The sequence below is a fragment of the Rhinopithecus bieti genome, unplaced genomic scaffold (genome assembly GCF_001698545.2).
Source record: "Rhinopithecus bieti isolate Rb0 unplaced genomic scaffold, ASM169854v2 scaffold_1918, whole genome shotgun sequence".
Lineage (NCBI taxonomy): Eukaryota > Metazoa > Chordata > Mammalia > Primates > Cercopithecidae > Rhinopithecus > Rhinopithecus bieti.
In genome coordinates this window covers 1924323-1938223 of record NW_016803680.1, presented here as the reverse complement: position 1 = coordinate 1938223, position 13901 = coordinate 1924323, and the positions used below count along the sequence as shown (strand labels likewise).

Genomic DNA, 13901 nt, shown 5'->3' with positions numbered 1-13901 from the left:
TTTTTTTGAGACAGAGTCTCCCTCTGTCGCCTAGGCTGGAGTGCAGTGGCCGGATCTCGGCTCACTGCAAGCTCCACCTCCCGGGTTTACGCCATTCTCCTGCCTCAGCCTCCAGAGTAGCCGGGACTACAGGCGCCCGCCACCTCGCCTGGCTAGTTTTTTGTATTTTTTAGTAGAGACGGGGTTTCACCGCGTTAGCCAGGATGGTCTCGATCTCCTGACCTCGTGATCCACCCGTCTCGGCCTCCCAAAGTGCTGGGATTACAGGCTTGAGCCACTGCACCCGGCCAATAATCTCAATCCTTTTAGCTTCTACAAACCCCAACTTCAAATAATCTCAATCCTCGATACAGGATGAGGGCGCTCCCAAGATTGCAAGTACTGACAGCTGCCTAACATAAAAAATGAATCCTCTCTGAAAAAAAATAACAAAATGCTATAGTCAACTACTCCTACAAGCAATTTTTTCTGAATATGACATGAGATGAATGTAAGATACTTTAACATTTCTACTATTACTACAGAATATCTTTCTGCCCTTGGGGTAGGCAGAGATTTCTTAAAATGGATACTAAGGATACAAATCATAAAAAAGGGGTTTTATCAAAATCTAAAATTTCTGCCCATCAAAATCTAACCTAACATCAAGAAAATAAGTCGGGGACTGAGCCTTCACGTCTGCCCTAGCACCAGGCTAGATCTCACAGCTCCAGGTTCTGGGCCTACCTGGTAGACCCAGCTGCCAGGCTGGCCCCTACAGATACAGGCTCCAGGCTTACCCATTGCCAGGCTAGTACCAGCAAACTGAGCCTCCAAGCCCATACCAATGCCAGGCCAGATTCTGCAGTCCCAGGTTCCAGCCCAGCCTGGTGGACTTGGTCTCTGGGCCTGCCCCTGCACTAGGCTGACCCAAGCACTAGGCATGTCCCAGTGGCCCTGGGCTTCAGCCCCATCCCAGAATAAGGATGGCACACCTGGGCTCAAACACCTGGCAGGCACCTGCAAACACAGGGCCCAGGCCTTTCCTGTGCCAACCCTTGTGAACCCAGGTCCTAAGATGGCTCCAAGACCCAGTTTTTCATAGACCTAGCTTCTGGGCTAGCAACCATACACCCAACCTCCAGGCTGGCACCAGTGGACACAGGCTACAGGTAAGCCCCAACTAGGCACAATGCTAATGCCTAGTTCTAGGACCCCTGAGGATACCAAATTCCATGGATGATCAGTGTCTTATATAAAATGGTGTAGTATTTGCATATAATCTACACACATACTCCTTATGCCTCAGATTTTCTCTAGATACTCATAATACCTAATATAAAATCTATATAAATATTTGCTACACTGCGTTGCTTTTTATTTGTATTTTTGTCATATTGTTATTTATTATTATTATTATTACTATTTTTGGCCCAGAGTTGAATCTGTGGATGTAGAACACACAGATATGGAGGGGGGGTCAATTGTACACATTCTTCTCGAGCACACACACAACATTCTCCAGGAGAGTTCGTATGTTAGGCCACAAGATAAATCTTAGTACATTTATGAAGCCTGAAATCCATTTCAAATACCTTTTCCAACCACAGTGGTATTATACTAACAATCAAAAATAGAAAGAATTTCAGAAAATGCAGAAGCATATGGTAATTAAACAACATTCTCCCAAACAACCAATGAGTCAATGTAGAAATTAAAGGGATTTAAAAATATCTTGAGGCAAATGAAGATGGAAACACAACATACAAAAATATGTAAGTTATATAGTATACAGCAAAAGTGGTTCTAAGAGTGAAGTTTATAGCAATAAACATCTACATCAAAAAAGAAGAAAGATCTCAAACACCCTGACATTATACCTAGAAACTAGGTATAGGAACTGGAATTGGAAACTAGAAAACAAGGAACTAGAAAAACAAGGAAAAACTAAGCACAAAGTTCACAGAAGGAAAGTTAAAATAAAGATCAGAACAGAAATAAATGAAATAGACTAGAGAAACAATAGAAAAAAATCAACAAAACTTGTGATAAAGATAAAACAAACTTTTAGCTAGAATAACTAGTAAAAAAGGAGAGGAGTTTTAAGTAAAATCAGAAATAAAAAAGGAGACATTATAATGGATACTACAGATATACAAAATTATCACTAGAGACTATGATGAACAATCATGTTAACAAATTAGATAATCTAGAAGAAATGAAAAAATTCCTAGACACATAGAACCTACCAAGTATTAATCACAAAGAAAAGAAAATCTGAACAGACTGATAACAAACAAACAGACTGATAAAATAGACTGATAACAAACAGACTGATGAAAAAAAAAGACTGAATCAGTAATAAAAAAGTCTCCCATTAAAGAAAAGCCTAGAATCAGATGGCTTCTGGGCTGAATTCTACAAAACATTTAAACAAGAAATAAGACCAATCCTTATCAAACTCCAAAAAGTTTAAGAAAAAATATTTCCAAACACATCTTATGAAGCCAGCACTACCCTGACACCAAAGCCAGACAAGGACATACAAGAAAATTACAGGCTGGCCAGGCACGGTGGCTCATGACTGTAATCCCAGCACTTTGGGAGGCCAAGATGAGCAGGGCAAGAGTCTGAGACCGGCCTGGCCAACATGGTGAAACCCCATCTCTACTAAAAATACAAAAATTAGCTGAGCATGGTGGTACATACTTGTGATCCCAGCTACTCGGGAGGCTGAGGCAAGAGAATTGTTTGAACCTGGGAGGCAGCAGAGGTTGCAGTGGGCTGAGATCATACCACTGCGCTCCAGCCTCGGCAACAGAGTGAGACTCCATCTCAAAAAAAAATAAAAATAAAAAAAAAAATAAAAAAAAAAATTACAGGCTAATTCCCTGATGAACGCATATGCAAAAATCCTCAACAAAACACTAGCAAACTGAATTCAACAGCATATTAAAAGGATCATTCATTCATCACAATAAAGTGAGACTTATCCTTGAGATCCAAAGATGGTTCAACATATGCAAGTAAATGTTAATAACGACATTAACAGAATAAAGGACAAAGACCACATATTATCTCAACAGATGCAGAAGAAGCATTTGACAAAATTCAATATCCTTTCATGATAAAAACTCTAACCATATTAGGCACTGAAAGAATGGAACTCAACACAATAAAGACTATATATGACAAGCTCACCATTAATATCACACACAAGAGTAAGAAAAAGAAAGCTTTTTCCAAAAGCATCTCAAGAAAGATACAAAGATGTCCGCTCTTACCACTCCTATTCAATATAGTAATGGAAGACCTAGCCAGAGCAATCAGGCAAAAAAAGAAAGAGAAGTCATCCAAATTGGAAAAGAAGCCAAATGGTTCCTGTTTGCAGATAATATGATGTTATGTATAGAAAACCCTAAAATGTCAGTGAAAACACTGCTAGAACTAATAAAATACAATAAAGTTACAGGATATAAAGTCAACCTACAAAAATAGTAGTTTCAGCCAGGCATGGTGGCTCACACCTGTAAGCCCAGCACTTTGGGGGGCTGAGGCAAGTGGATCACTTGACCAGAAGTTCAAGACCAGCCTGACCAACATGGTGAAACCCCATCTCTACTAAAAACACTAAGTTATCTGGGCATGGTAGCACACATCTGTAATCCTAGCTACTTGGGAGGCTGAGACAGGAGAATCGTTTGAACCCAGGAGGCGGAGGTTGCAGTGAGCCAAGATTTCGCCATTGCACTCCAGCCTGGGAAACAAAAGCGAAACTGTCCCAAAAAAAAAAAAAAAAAAAGGTTTCTATACATTAGCATTAAACCATCTGAAGTGAAATAAAAAAGGCAACTGTATTTACAATAGCTATGAAAAATACTTATGAACAAATATAGCCAAGGGAGTGAAAGACTTGTATATTGAAAATCATAAAACATTGATGAAAGATATTGAAGGCACAAATAAAGAGAAAGATATACCATGTTCATGGATTGAAACAATATTGCTAAAATGTCCATACTACCAAAAGTGATCTACAGATTCAATGCAATCCCTATCAAAATCCCAATGACATTTTTCAAAGAAATAGATTAAAAATCCTAAAATTGTTATTGTACCACAAAACCCCAAATATCTAAAACAATTTTGAGGAAAATGAACAAAATGGAGGCATCATACTTCCTGACTTCAAAATATATTACAAATCTACAGTAATCAAAACAGCATGGTACTGCTATAAAAACAGACACATAGACCAAAGGAAGATAACAGATAGCCCCAAAATAAACCCACACATTTACCATCAATTGATTTTTGACAAAGATGTCAAGAACACACAATGGGAGAAAAGACAGTGTCTTCAATAAATGGAGTTTAGAAATCTGGATTATATATGCAAAAGAATGAAATTAGACTTTTATACCATGTATAAAATCAACTCAAAATGGATTAATTTTTTTTTTTTTGAGACAGAGTCTCGCTCTGTCACCCAGGCTGGAATGCAGTGGTGCAATCTCTGCTCACTGCAAGCTCCGCCTCCCAGGTTCACACCATTCTCCTGCCTCAGCCTCCCAAGTAGCTGGGACTATAGGCGTCCACCACCACGCCCAGCTAATTTTTTGTATTTTTAGTAGAGATGGGGTTTCACTGTGTTAACCAGGATGATCTCGATCTCCTGACTTCATGATCTGCCTGCCTCAGCCTCCCAAAGTGCTGGGATTACAGGCATGAGCCACCGTGCCTGGCCATTCAGATCAAATTCTTAAACGTAATACCTGAAACTGTAAAACTACTAGAAGACAACATATAGGAAAAAATGTGTAACTAGCTCTACCAAATATTAAAACATACTACAAAGTCTCTATAGTTAAAAATGTGTTGTATGGTATGTGAATTGAAAGACAGGCAAATGGAACAGAAAAGAAAGTCTAGAAATGAACCAAAACACATATAGAAATTTAGTTTATTATATAGGTAACATCCCAACTAACTGGGAAAAAAATTCTACTTTATAGTAAATGGTGCTGTAACAAATAGCCATTTGGAAAAATGTAAAATGTAGGAGTGGGAAAAGTCTCCATGAATCAAAATCTATTATCAAGATAAGTCTGATAACATAGTATGTACAAATATGTTTTGTGAAGTAAATGTCAACACAAAGCCAAAAGATAAATAACAAACTGGGAGAAAATAACATGTATCACAGATAAAGGGCTAATCTCTCCTATATATATATGTGAAGAGGTCTATAAATTGAAGGGGGAGGGATAACAATTAGAAAAATGAAAAAAAATTGTTTAAGTTCCTTGTAGATTCTGGATATTAGCCCTTTGTCAGATGGATAGATTGCAAAATGTTCTCCTCATCAAAAGTGGGTGATAGATATGAACAGACACTTCTCAAAAGAAGACATTTATGCAGCCAACAAACATGAAAAAAAAGCTCATCATCACTGGTCATTAGAGAAATGCAAATCAAAACCACAATGAGATACCATCTTACGCCAGTTAGAATGGTGATCATTAAAAGTCGGGAAACAACAGATGTTGGAGAGGATGTGGAGAAATAGGGATGCTTTTACACTACTGGTGGAAGTATAAATTAGTTCAACCATTGTGGAAGACAGTGTGGTGATTCCTCAAGGATCTAGAACTAGAAATACCATTTGACCCAGCAATCCCATTACTGGGTGTATACACAAAGGATTATAAATCATTCTACTATAAAGATACATGCACATGTATGTGAATTGCAGCACCATTCACAATAGTAAAGACTTGGAACCAACCCAAATGATAGACTAGANATGTTCTCCTCATCAAAAAGTGGGTGATAGATATGAACAGACACTTCTCAAAAGAAGACATTTATGCAGCCAACAAACATGAAAAAAAAGCTCATCATCACTGGTCATTAGAGAAATGCAAATCAAAACCACAATGAGATACCATCTTACGCCAGTTAGAATGGTGATCATTAAAAAGTCGGGAAACAACAGATGTTGGAGAGGATGTGGAGAAATAGGGATGCTTTTACACTACTGGTGGAAGTATAAATTAGTTCAACCATTGTGGAAGACAGTGTGGTGATTCCTCAAGGATCTAGAACTAGAAATACCATTTGACCCAGCAATCCCATTACTGGGTGTATACACAAAGGATTATAAATCATTCTACTATAAAGATACATGCACATGTATGTGAATTGCAGCACCATTCACAATAGTAAAGACTTGGAACCAACCCAAATGATAGACTAGATAAAGAAAGTGTGGCACATATACACCATGGAATACTATGCAGTCATAAAAAGGATGAGTTCATGTCCTTTGCAGGGACATAGATGAAGCTGAAAACCATTATTCTTAGCAAACTAACACAAGAACAGAAAACCAAACACCGCATGTTCTCACTCATAAGTGGGAGCTGAACAAGGCGAACACATGGACACAGTGAGGGGAACATCACACACCGGGGCCTGTCAGGAGGTAGGGAGGGGGGGTGCTAAGGGAGGGACAGCATTAGGAGAAATACCTAACGTAGGTGACGGACTGATGGGTGCAGCAAACCACCATGGCATGTGTATACCTATGTAACAAAACTGCACGTTGTGCACATATACCCCAGAACTCAAAGTATAGTAAAAAATGTTAATAAAAAAAAGCAGTTCAAAGAAAAATTGTCCTCAAACATAACAAAAGATCTTCATATTCACTCATAACAAGAGTAATGTCAATTAAAACTGACAAGTCATTACTTACTTTCAGATGGGCAAAATTTCAGAAGCTTTCAACACATTGTAGGTGAGGCTTTAAGAAAATAAATACAATCCCATCAAAGTTCCAATAAGCAACTGCATAGAAATTCTAGTGCTAGAATAGTCAAAAACAACTTTAGAAAAGAACAAAACTGGAGGTCTTATACTATCTGATTTCAAGATCTATTATATAAAGTTACAGTAATTAAAACTGTGTGGTATTGGTGAAGACACAGATACATATATCAGTGAAACTGAACAGAGTCCAGAAATAGACCCACACTAAGATGGTCAATTTTTTTTTCCCACAAAAGTACCAAAGGAACAAAGGGAAGCCTTTCCAAAAAACAGTACCGGAATAACTGAATATCCTTATGGGGGAAAAAAATAGCACCAACTTTACCTCATACTAGGCACAAGAAATTAACTCGAGATGGGTCACAGACCTAAATGAAAAAAGCTAAAAGTATACAAATTTAAAAGAAAACAGGAGCAATGAATGAAATGAAGAAACATAGGAGAAAATCTCTGTTACCTTCAGGTGGGTAGGGATTTCTTACTTTGCACACCCAAGGTATGGGCCATAAAGGAAAAATTGGTAAATTAAATTCCATTAAAATATAAAAAATGTACTCTTGTAAAGACACTGCTAAGGAAACAGAAATGTAAGTGGAGAAAGAAAATATTCATAATACATATCTGATAAAAAATGTTATTCACAATACATATCTGATAAAAAATACAAAAAAAAAATTAGCCAGGTGTGGTGGCACGTGCCTATAATCCTCGCTACTCAGGAGGCCGAGGTGGGAGGATTGCTCGAACCTGGGAGGATTGCTCGAACCTGGGAGGCAGAGGTTGCAGTGAGCCAAGATCATGCCACTGCACTCCAGCCTGGGCAAACAGAATACATAAAGAATTCATACAAAACTGCAAGGGCAGAAAACAGACCAGAAGTTGTCGAGGTCTAGGGGTGGGAGGATTTTCACAAAGGGGTATAAGGAAGACAAAGTAAGATACCCAAAAAAGTATTTTCTGCATGATTCCATTCATATAAAGGTACAGGCAAAAACCACATCAATGGTTATAGGGGAGGGGTTTGTGACTGATTAGGAAAGGGCAAGAGGGAATTTTCTGGTGTTACAGAAATGTTCCGTGTCTTGATTAGGTGTGCACATTCTTTGAAACTGATCAAACTGTCACTCAAAATCTGAGCACTTCATTTCATGTGAACTGTATCTCAATAGAAAAACATTTTAGAAATCATTACAATTGCTATATACTGGATACAGACAATAATCTTAAGCTACCCAGTGGTGGGGATGGTATCTTGTTCTCCTTTGTGTCTCAAACACCATGGAGCTTAGTGCATTGCACATTGTTTTATATAAAGGACATGGCCCTGCAAATCTCAATTAATACATGAGTAAATTTTGGGTTTTTTTGAGATGTAGTTTTGCTCTTGTCACCCAGGCTGGAGTGCAATGGCACGATCTCGGCTCACTGCAACCACCAACTCCCGGGTTCAAGCGATTTTCCCGCCTCGGCCTCCCAAGTAGCTGGGATTACAGGCGTGCACCACCACGCCTGGCTAATTTTTTGTTTTTTAGTAGAGACGGGGTTTAACTATGTTGGTGAGGCTGGTCTCAAACTCCTGACATCAGGTGATTCACCCGCCTTGGCCTCCCAAAGTGCTGGGATTACAGGCATGAAATACATGACTAATCTTAATCAAACTGGCAGAGCAGGTGTTTGGCTGATGTGGTGATGGGGTAAAATCAGTTTATGACTCACACAGCCTTCCAACTTTGCAACTATGCCATTCTTAAAGGATTTTTCATGGAAGGGGGAGTCACATCAAGTGCATACTCCTAAGTGCAGCTGATCAATACACTCAATACATGTCTGCAAACTTTAAAGGAATTTATGCAGCAGATCCAAGTCTTAAAGATTAAAAAAAAAGAGCAAACAAACCTAGAAACAAAATTGATAAAGTAAAACCATAGCAAAACAAAGATTCAGGCAGAAAGATGTTCATGATAACACTGGAAAACAGTAAGATCAAATGAAAACAGAAAGAATGATTACATAAATCATGCCAATACCTTCAATAAAATCCTGTTCCTCTATTACAAAGAAGGGATAGATATAGATGTACTGTCATGAGAGGATAATATATTGTTAAGGTAGAAAAAGTAAATTGCAAAACATTATACATGATATAAACACATTGTTTGGAAAAATATATATGTATAGAAAAGAAGTACATGTATAGAAAAGAAAAGTGGTAGAAGATCTGTTGATAGTATGTCCTCAGGAGGTGGAAAATGGGGGACTTACACATTTTACAAATTGTATGTCTATAGAGTTTGAACTTTATATGATGTACCTGTATTGTTTTTCTAATTAACTCTTCAGATGGGGGAACAGGTAAACCTGTGAAGAAGGAATCATCTGAAACACTCTCCCACTAACTTTTTTCTCTTGCTCTTTTAGTGGGTAATGTTTTAGAATATTAACCATAAGTTTTCGATTCAGTAACATCCCTCATTCAATCTTTTATTTTTTGGTCTCAGGAAAGACAGAGCAATACTTAAACCTACAAAGACAATGGCCAGTTCTTTCAGTTGACCCTTTCCAGGGTAAAACAATGGATTGGAAATAATGCACAATAAGGAAATGCCGAAGTCCAGCTGCTCAGCATCATCCCATCCCTTTCACTGTTCCCAAAATAGATTTGGGGATCTTATTTATAGCAGAAGAGTCTGGCCAGGAACAAGTGCACATCAACATCCTGGTCCTAAATATGTAACACCCCCCACCCTTATCCCTGATAACTTAGATGCAACCCTTGTTAGGGAAAGGAGGCTTGGAAGGAGCATGAACCTAAAATGCCTGAAAATTATTAGGGCAACCTGCCAAACTGTAGTTGCAAAAGAACAATTAGTTATTGAAAATTAAGCAATTACATGGTTCATAGCCCTGAATTATTAGAATTAAATTTATACTATTTAATTTCAGCTCCTTTTCTAAAAATCACTGAACTGCTTTAACTGAAACACTGTAATTTTCTTAATTATACTTAAATATATGTTTCTTTTCTTTTAAACTTTCTGCCTACTTTGCACAAAATGAGGTAGACAAGACAGCCTTAAAGTTCTCCTCCGCTTGACTTGAAAAGGCTTTTTCCTGACTCTAGGCCCAAAACTTTCTTTTCTTAGAGCATGATATGGTTTGACTCTGTGTCTACACCCAAATCTCATCTTGTAGTTCCCATAATTCCCACGTGTTACGGGAGGATCCCTGTTGGTGATGACTGAATCACGGGGTGGGTCGTTCCTGTGCTGTTCTCATGAGAGTAAGTCTTATAAGATCTAATGGTTTTAAAATGGGGAGTTTCCCTGCACAAGCTTTCCCCTCTTGTCTGCTACCATGTGAGATTTACCTTTCGCCTTCCGACACGATTGTGAGGCCTCCCCAGCCACGTGGAACTGTAAGTCCAATAAACCTCTTTCTTTTGTAAATAGCCCCGTCTTGAGTATGTCTTTATCATCAGTGTGAAAATGAACTAATACAGTAAATTGGTACCAGCATAGGGGGACACTGCTGAAAAGATACCTGAAAATGTGGAAGCAACTTTGGAACTGCGTAACAGGCAGAGGTTGGAATGTTTTGCAGGGCTCAGAAGAAGACAGGAAAATGTGGGAAAGTTTGGAACTCCCTAGAGACTTGTTGAATGGCTTTGACAAAAATGCTGATAGTGATATGAACAGTAAGGGCTAGACTGAGGTGGTCTCAGATGGAGATGAGGAACTTGTTGGGAACTGGAGCAAAGGTGATTGTTAGGTTTTAGCAAAGAGACTGGTGGGATTTTGCCCCTTCCCTGGAGATCTGTGGAACTTTGAAATTGAGAGAGATGATTTACGGTATCTGGTGGAAGAAATTTCTAAGAAGCAAAGCATTCAAGAGTTAACTTGGGTGCTGTTAAAGGCATTCAGTTTCAAAAGGGAAACACAATAAAAGTTTGAAAAATTTGCTGCCTGAAAATGCAATAGAAAAGAAAATCCCATTTTCTGAGAAGAAATTCAAGCTGGCTGCAGAAATTTGCATAAGTAACAAAGAGCTGAGTGTTAATCACCAAGACAATGGGGAAAATGTCTCTATGGCATGTCAGAGACCTTCATGGCAGCCCCTCCCATCATAGGCCCAGAGGCCTAGGAGGAAAAAGTGGTTTCATGGGCTGGACCCACGTTACCCATGCTGTGTGCAGCCTAGAAACTTGGTGCCCTGTATCCCAACTGCTCCAGCCATGGATGAAAGGGGCCAATGTAGAGCTTGAGTCGTGGCTTCAGAGGGTGCAGGCCTCAAGCCTTGGCAGCATTCATGTAGTGTTGAGCGTGTGAGTCCACAGAAGTCAAGAATTGAGGTTTGGGAACCTCTGCCTAGATTTCAGATGTATGGAAACTCCTGGATGCCCAGGCATAATTGTGCTATAGGGGTGGGGCCCTCATGGAGAGCCTCTGCTAGGGCAGTATAGAACAGAAATGTGGGGTTGGAGCCCCCACACAGAGTCCCTACTGGGGCACTGGCCTAGTGGAGCTGTGAGAAGAGGGCCACCATCCTGTAGACCCCAGAATAGTAGACCCACTGACAACTTGCACCATGTGCCTGGAAAAGCCACACTCAATGCTAGCCCGTGAAGGCAACCAGGAAGGCTGTACCCTGCAAAGCTACAGGGGCAGAGCTACCCAAGATCATGGGAACCTACCTCTTGTATCTGCATGACCTGGATGTGAGACATGAAATCAAAGGAGATCAGTTTGGAGCTTTAGGGTTTGACTGCCTTGCTGGATTTTGGACTTGTATGGGGCCTGTAGCCCCCTTTTTTGGCCAATTTCTCCCATTTGAATGGGTGTATTTACCCAATGCCTGTACCCCCATTGTATCTAGGAAGTAACTAACTTGCTTTTGATTTAATAGGCTCATAAGCAGAAGGGACTTGCCTTGTCTCAGATGAGACTTTAGACTGTGAACTTCTGAGTTAATGCTGAAATGAGGTGAGATTTTGAGGGACTATTGGGAAGGCATGATTGGTTTTGAAATGTGAAGATATCGGATTTGGGAGGGGCCAGGGGCAGAATTATATGGTTTGGCTCTGTGTCCCCACCCAAATCTCATCTTGTAGCTCCCATAATTCCTGTGTGTTGTGGCAGGAACCCTGTGGGAGATGACTGAATCATGGGGGAGGGTCTTTCCCATGCTGTTCTCATGATAGTGAATAAGTCTCATGAGATCTGATGGTTTTAAAAAGGGGAGGTTCCCTGCACAAGCTCTCTTGTCTGCCACCATGTGATATGTAACGTTCACCTTCCACCACGATTGTGAGGCCTCCCCAGCCACGTGGAACTGTAAGTCCAATAAACCTCTTTCTTTGTAAATTGCCCAGTTTTGGGTATGTCTTTATCAAGCTGCGTGAAAACGGACTAATACAGAGCATTTTCTTTAGAAAGCTTTTCACTGTAAATCATTTTTCTGTCTTGAGACATACGTAACTCTTTTTAATAGCCTCTTACTAATTTTACAAACCAGAATAATCTTTGTCAAGGACCTGGGAGCCATTCCTTTGAATTGCGATCATCAAGGAAGACAGTCCCCCTATCTCCCAGTTTCTATGGGAGGGTAGGAGCATAACTTCCCTGAGAGCCAATTAGCAAACACAGCTGGCCTAATCACAGAGGAAACCTTTGTAAACTCAGCAAACAACTCAGTATGCTTCCTACAGCCGTCCAGCCCCTTTCTACTCTCATCCTAAAGCTTAAAAACCCTACCCGACTTTGTTTCAGAGTTAGTTTAGACTGAGTTCTGGTCTCCCTTCCCTAGGACAACATCTTTGCGTAAAGTATTCCTTGCATATGTGACTTTCTCTGGTGGGATTTATGCTTTGACAAAGGAAAACTAAGACAAATTAAACTACCTATCATCACTGAACTTCCACAGCCCCTGCTGCCATTTATGCAACACTTAACATGTTCTTGCAAAGTAAGTATCAGGACCGCCCTCTGAGTTGGATACAATAGCATCCTTTCCTCTTATAGTCATTTTCAGATATAAGCCTTAGGAAATGGAGGCTTAGAGAAACCAAGCAATTTGCCATAGGTCACAGCAAATAAATTCTAGACTAGTCAGGACTAGGGACAAGGCATTCGCCTCCAAAGTCAGTGCGTTCAAGCACTTTGCATAGTCAATATAAAATTCCAAACAGTGCTTCTATTTGATTTCATCATGTGTATGTATGAGTGTGGTGGTGGGGGGGGGTAATGAGGAAGTCTCTGGAGATTTATATGAGTGAGTTTTGTTTGGGGGGTCGCCCTTTTGGGCTCTGCGCGCCCGCCTCCAGTGCGTCAAGGAGCAGCGGCCAGCGCAGGGGGACGCCCGCAGGGTGAAGACTGGCCGGGACTCCTGGGCACTCACCGCTCAGGCCTCGCCGCCGCCTCCGCCACTGAAGGGCGCGCGTCCACCCGGGCGGGGCTCCTCCTCCCAACGCCCTCCCCAACCGCCGGCAGCCGGCTGGCACGTCTGTAGCCTGGCCCTCGCGCGGACTGGCTGGGAGCTGGCTGCACAAGGGCTGAGGGTGCGCAGTAAGCAGAGCGGTACGAGTCAGCGGTACGGACAGCGGAAGGTGCGGTTGAAGCAATCGGCGGTGCGCCAGGGGAGCACGCAGTATCCTCCTCAGTCCCTCCTCCGCACGTGCGACCACGAGTGTAGACCCCAGTTTGTTCCACCTGTTATGCCGCAGCTCCAGTGCGCCCACCTGCTGCCCCACCCGCCCAACGTCACTTCTTCCCTGCTTCCCCTACAGCCCGACAGGGGTCGGGGTCCTCACCCACCGCCCCACCCACCTCGTCACATGCGCACACCCATCTCGTTCCACGCGCCCTGCCCTACGCCCCAAGTCCCTGAAAGGGCCCCACCTAGGTACCCTTTTGGATGCTTTTCAGGTTCTTCGCCTATGGACCCTCCTGGACGACCCCACAATCCTCCGCCTCTCGCGGGCTCCTCTCTCCCTCGTGTGCCATGGTCACCTTCAGCAGGCCCAGCCACTGATGACAAGTTTAAGAAGATTCTTGAGCCGCTGCTCCTCAGGGTCTACTGGGGTTTAGCAGACA

At 41.3% G+C, this 13901-nt stretch overlaps 1 protein-coding gene across 1 annotated transcript in view; it reads right to left on the bottom strand.

Annotated features, from left to right (window-relative positions):
• LOC108513759 (ATP-binding cassette sub-family A member 3-like) overlaps positions 1–13548 on the bottom strand; it is a 163109-nt gene extending 149561 nt beyond the window's left edge. Inside the window, 1 exon segment of the mRNA XM_017849615.1 lies at positions 13207–13548. The gene's annotated coding sequence lies outside the window, so the exon portion shown is untranslated.
• Between the last annotated feature and the right edge of the window lie 353 nt (positions 13549–13901).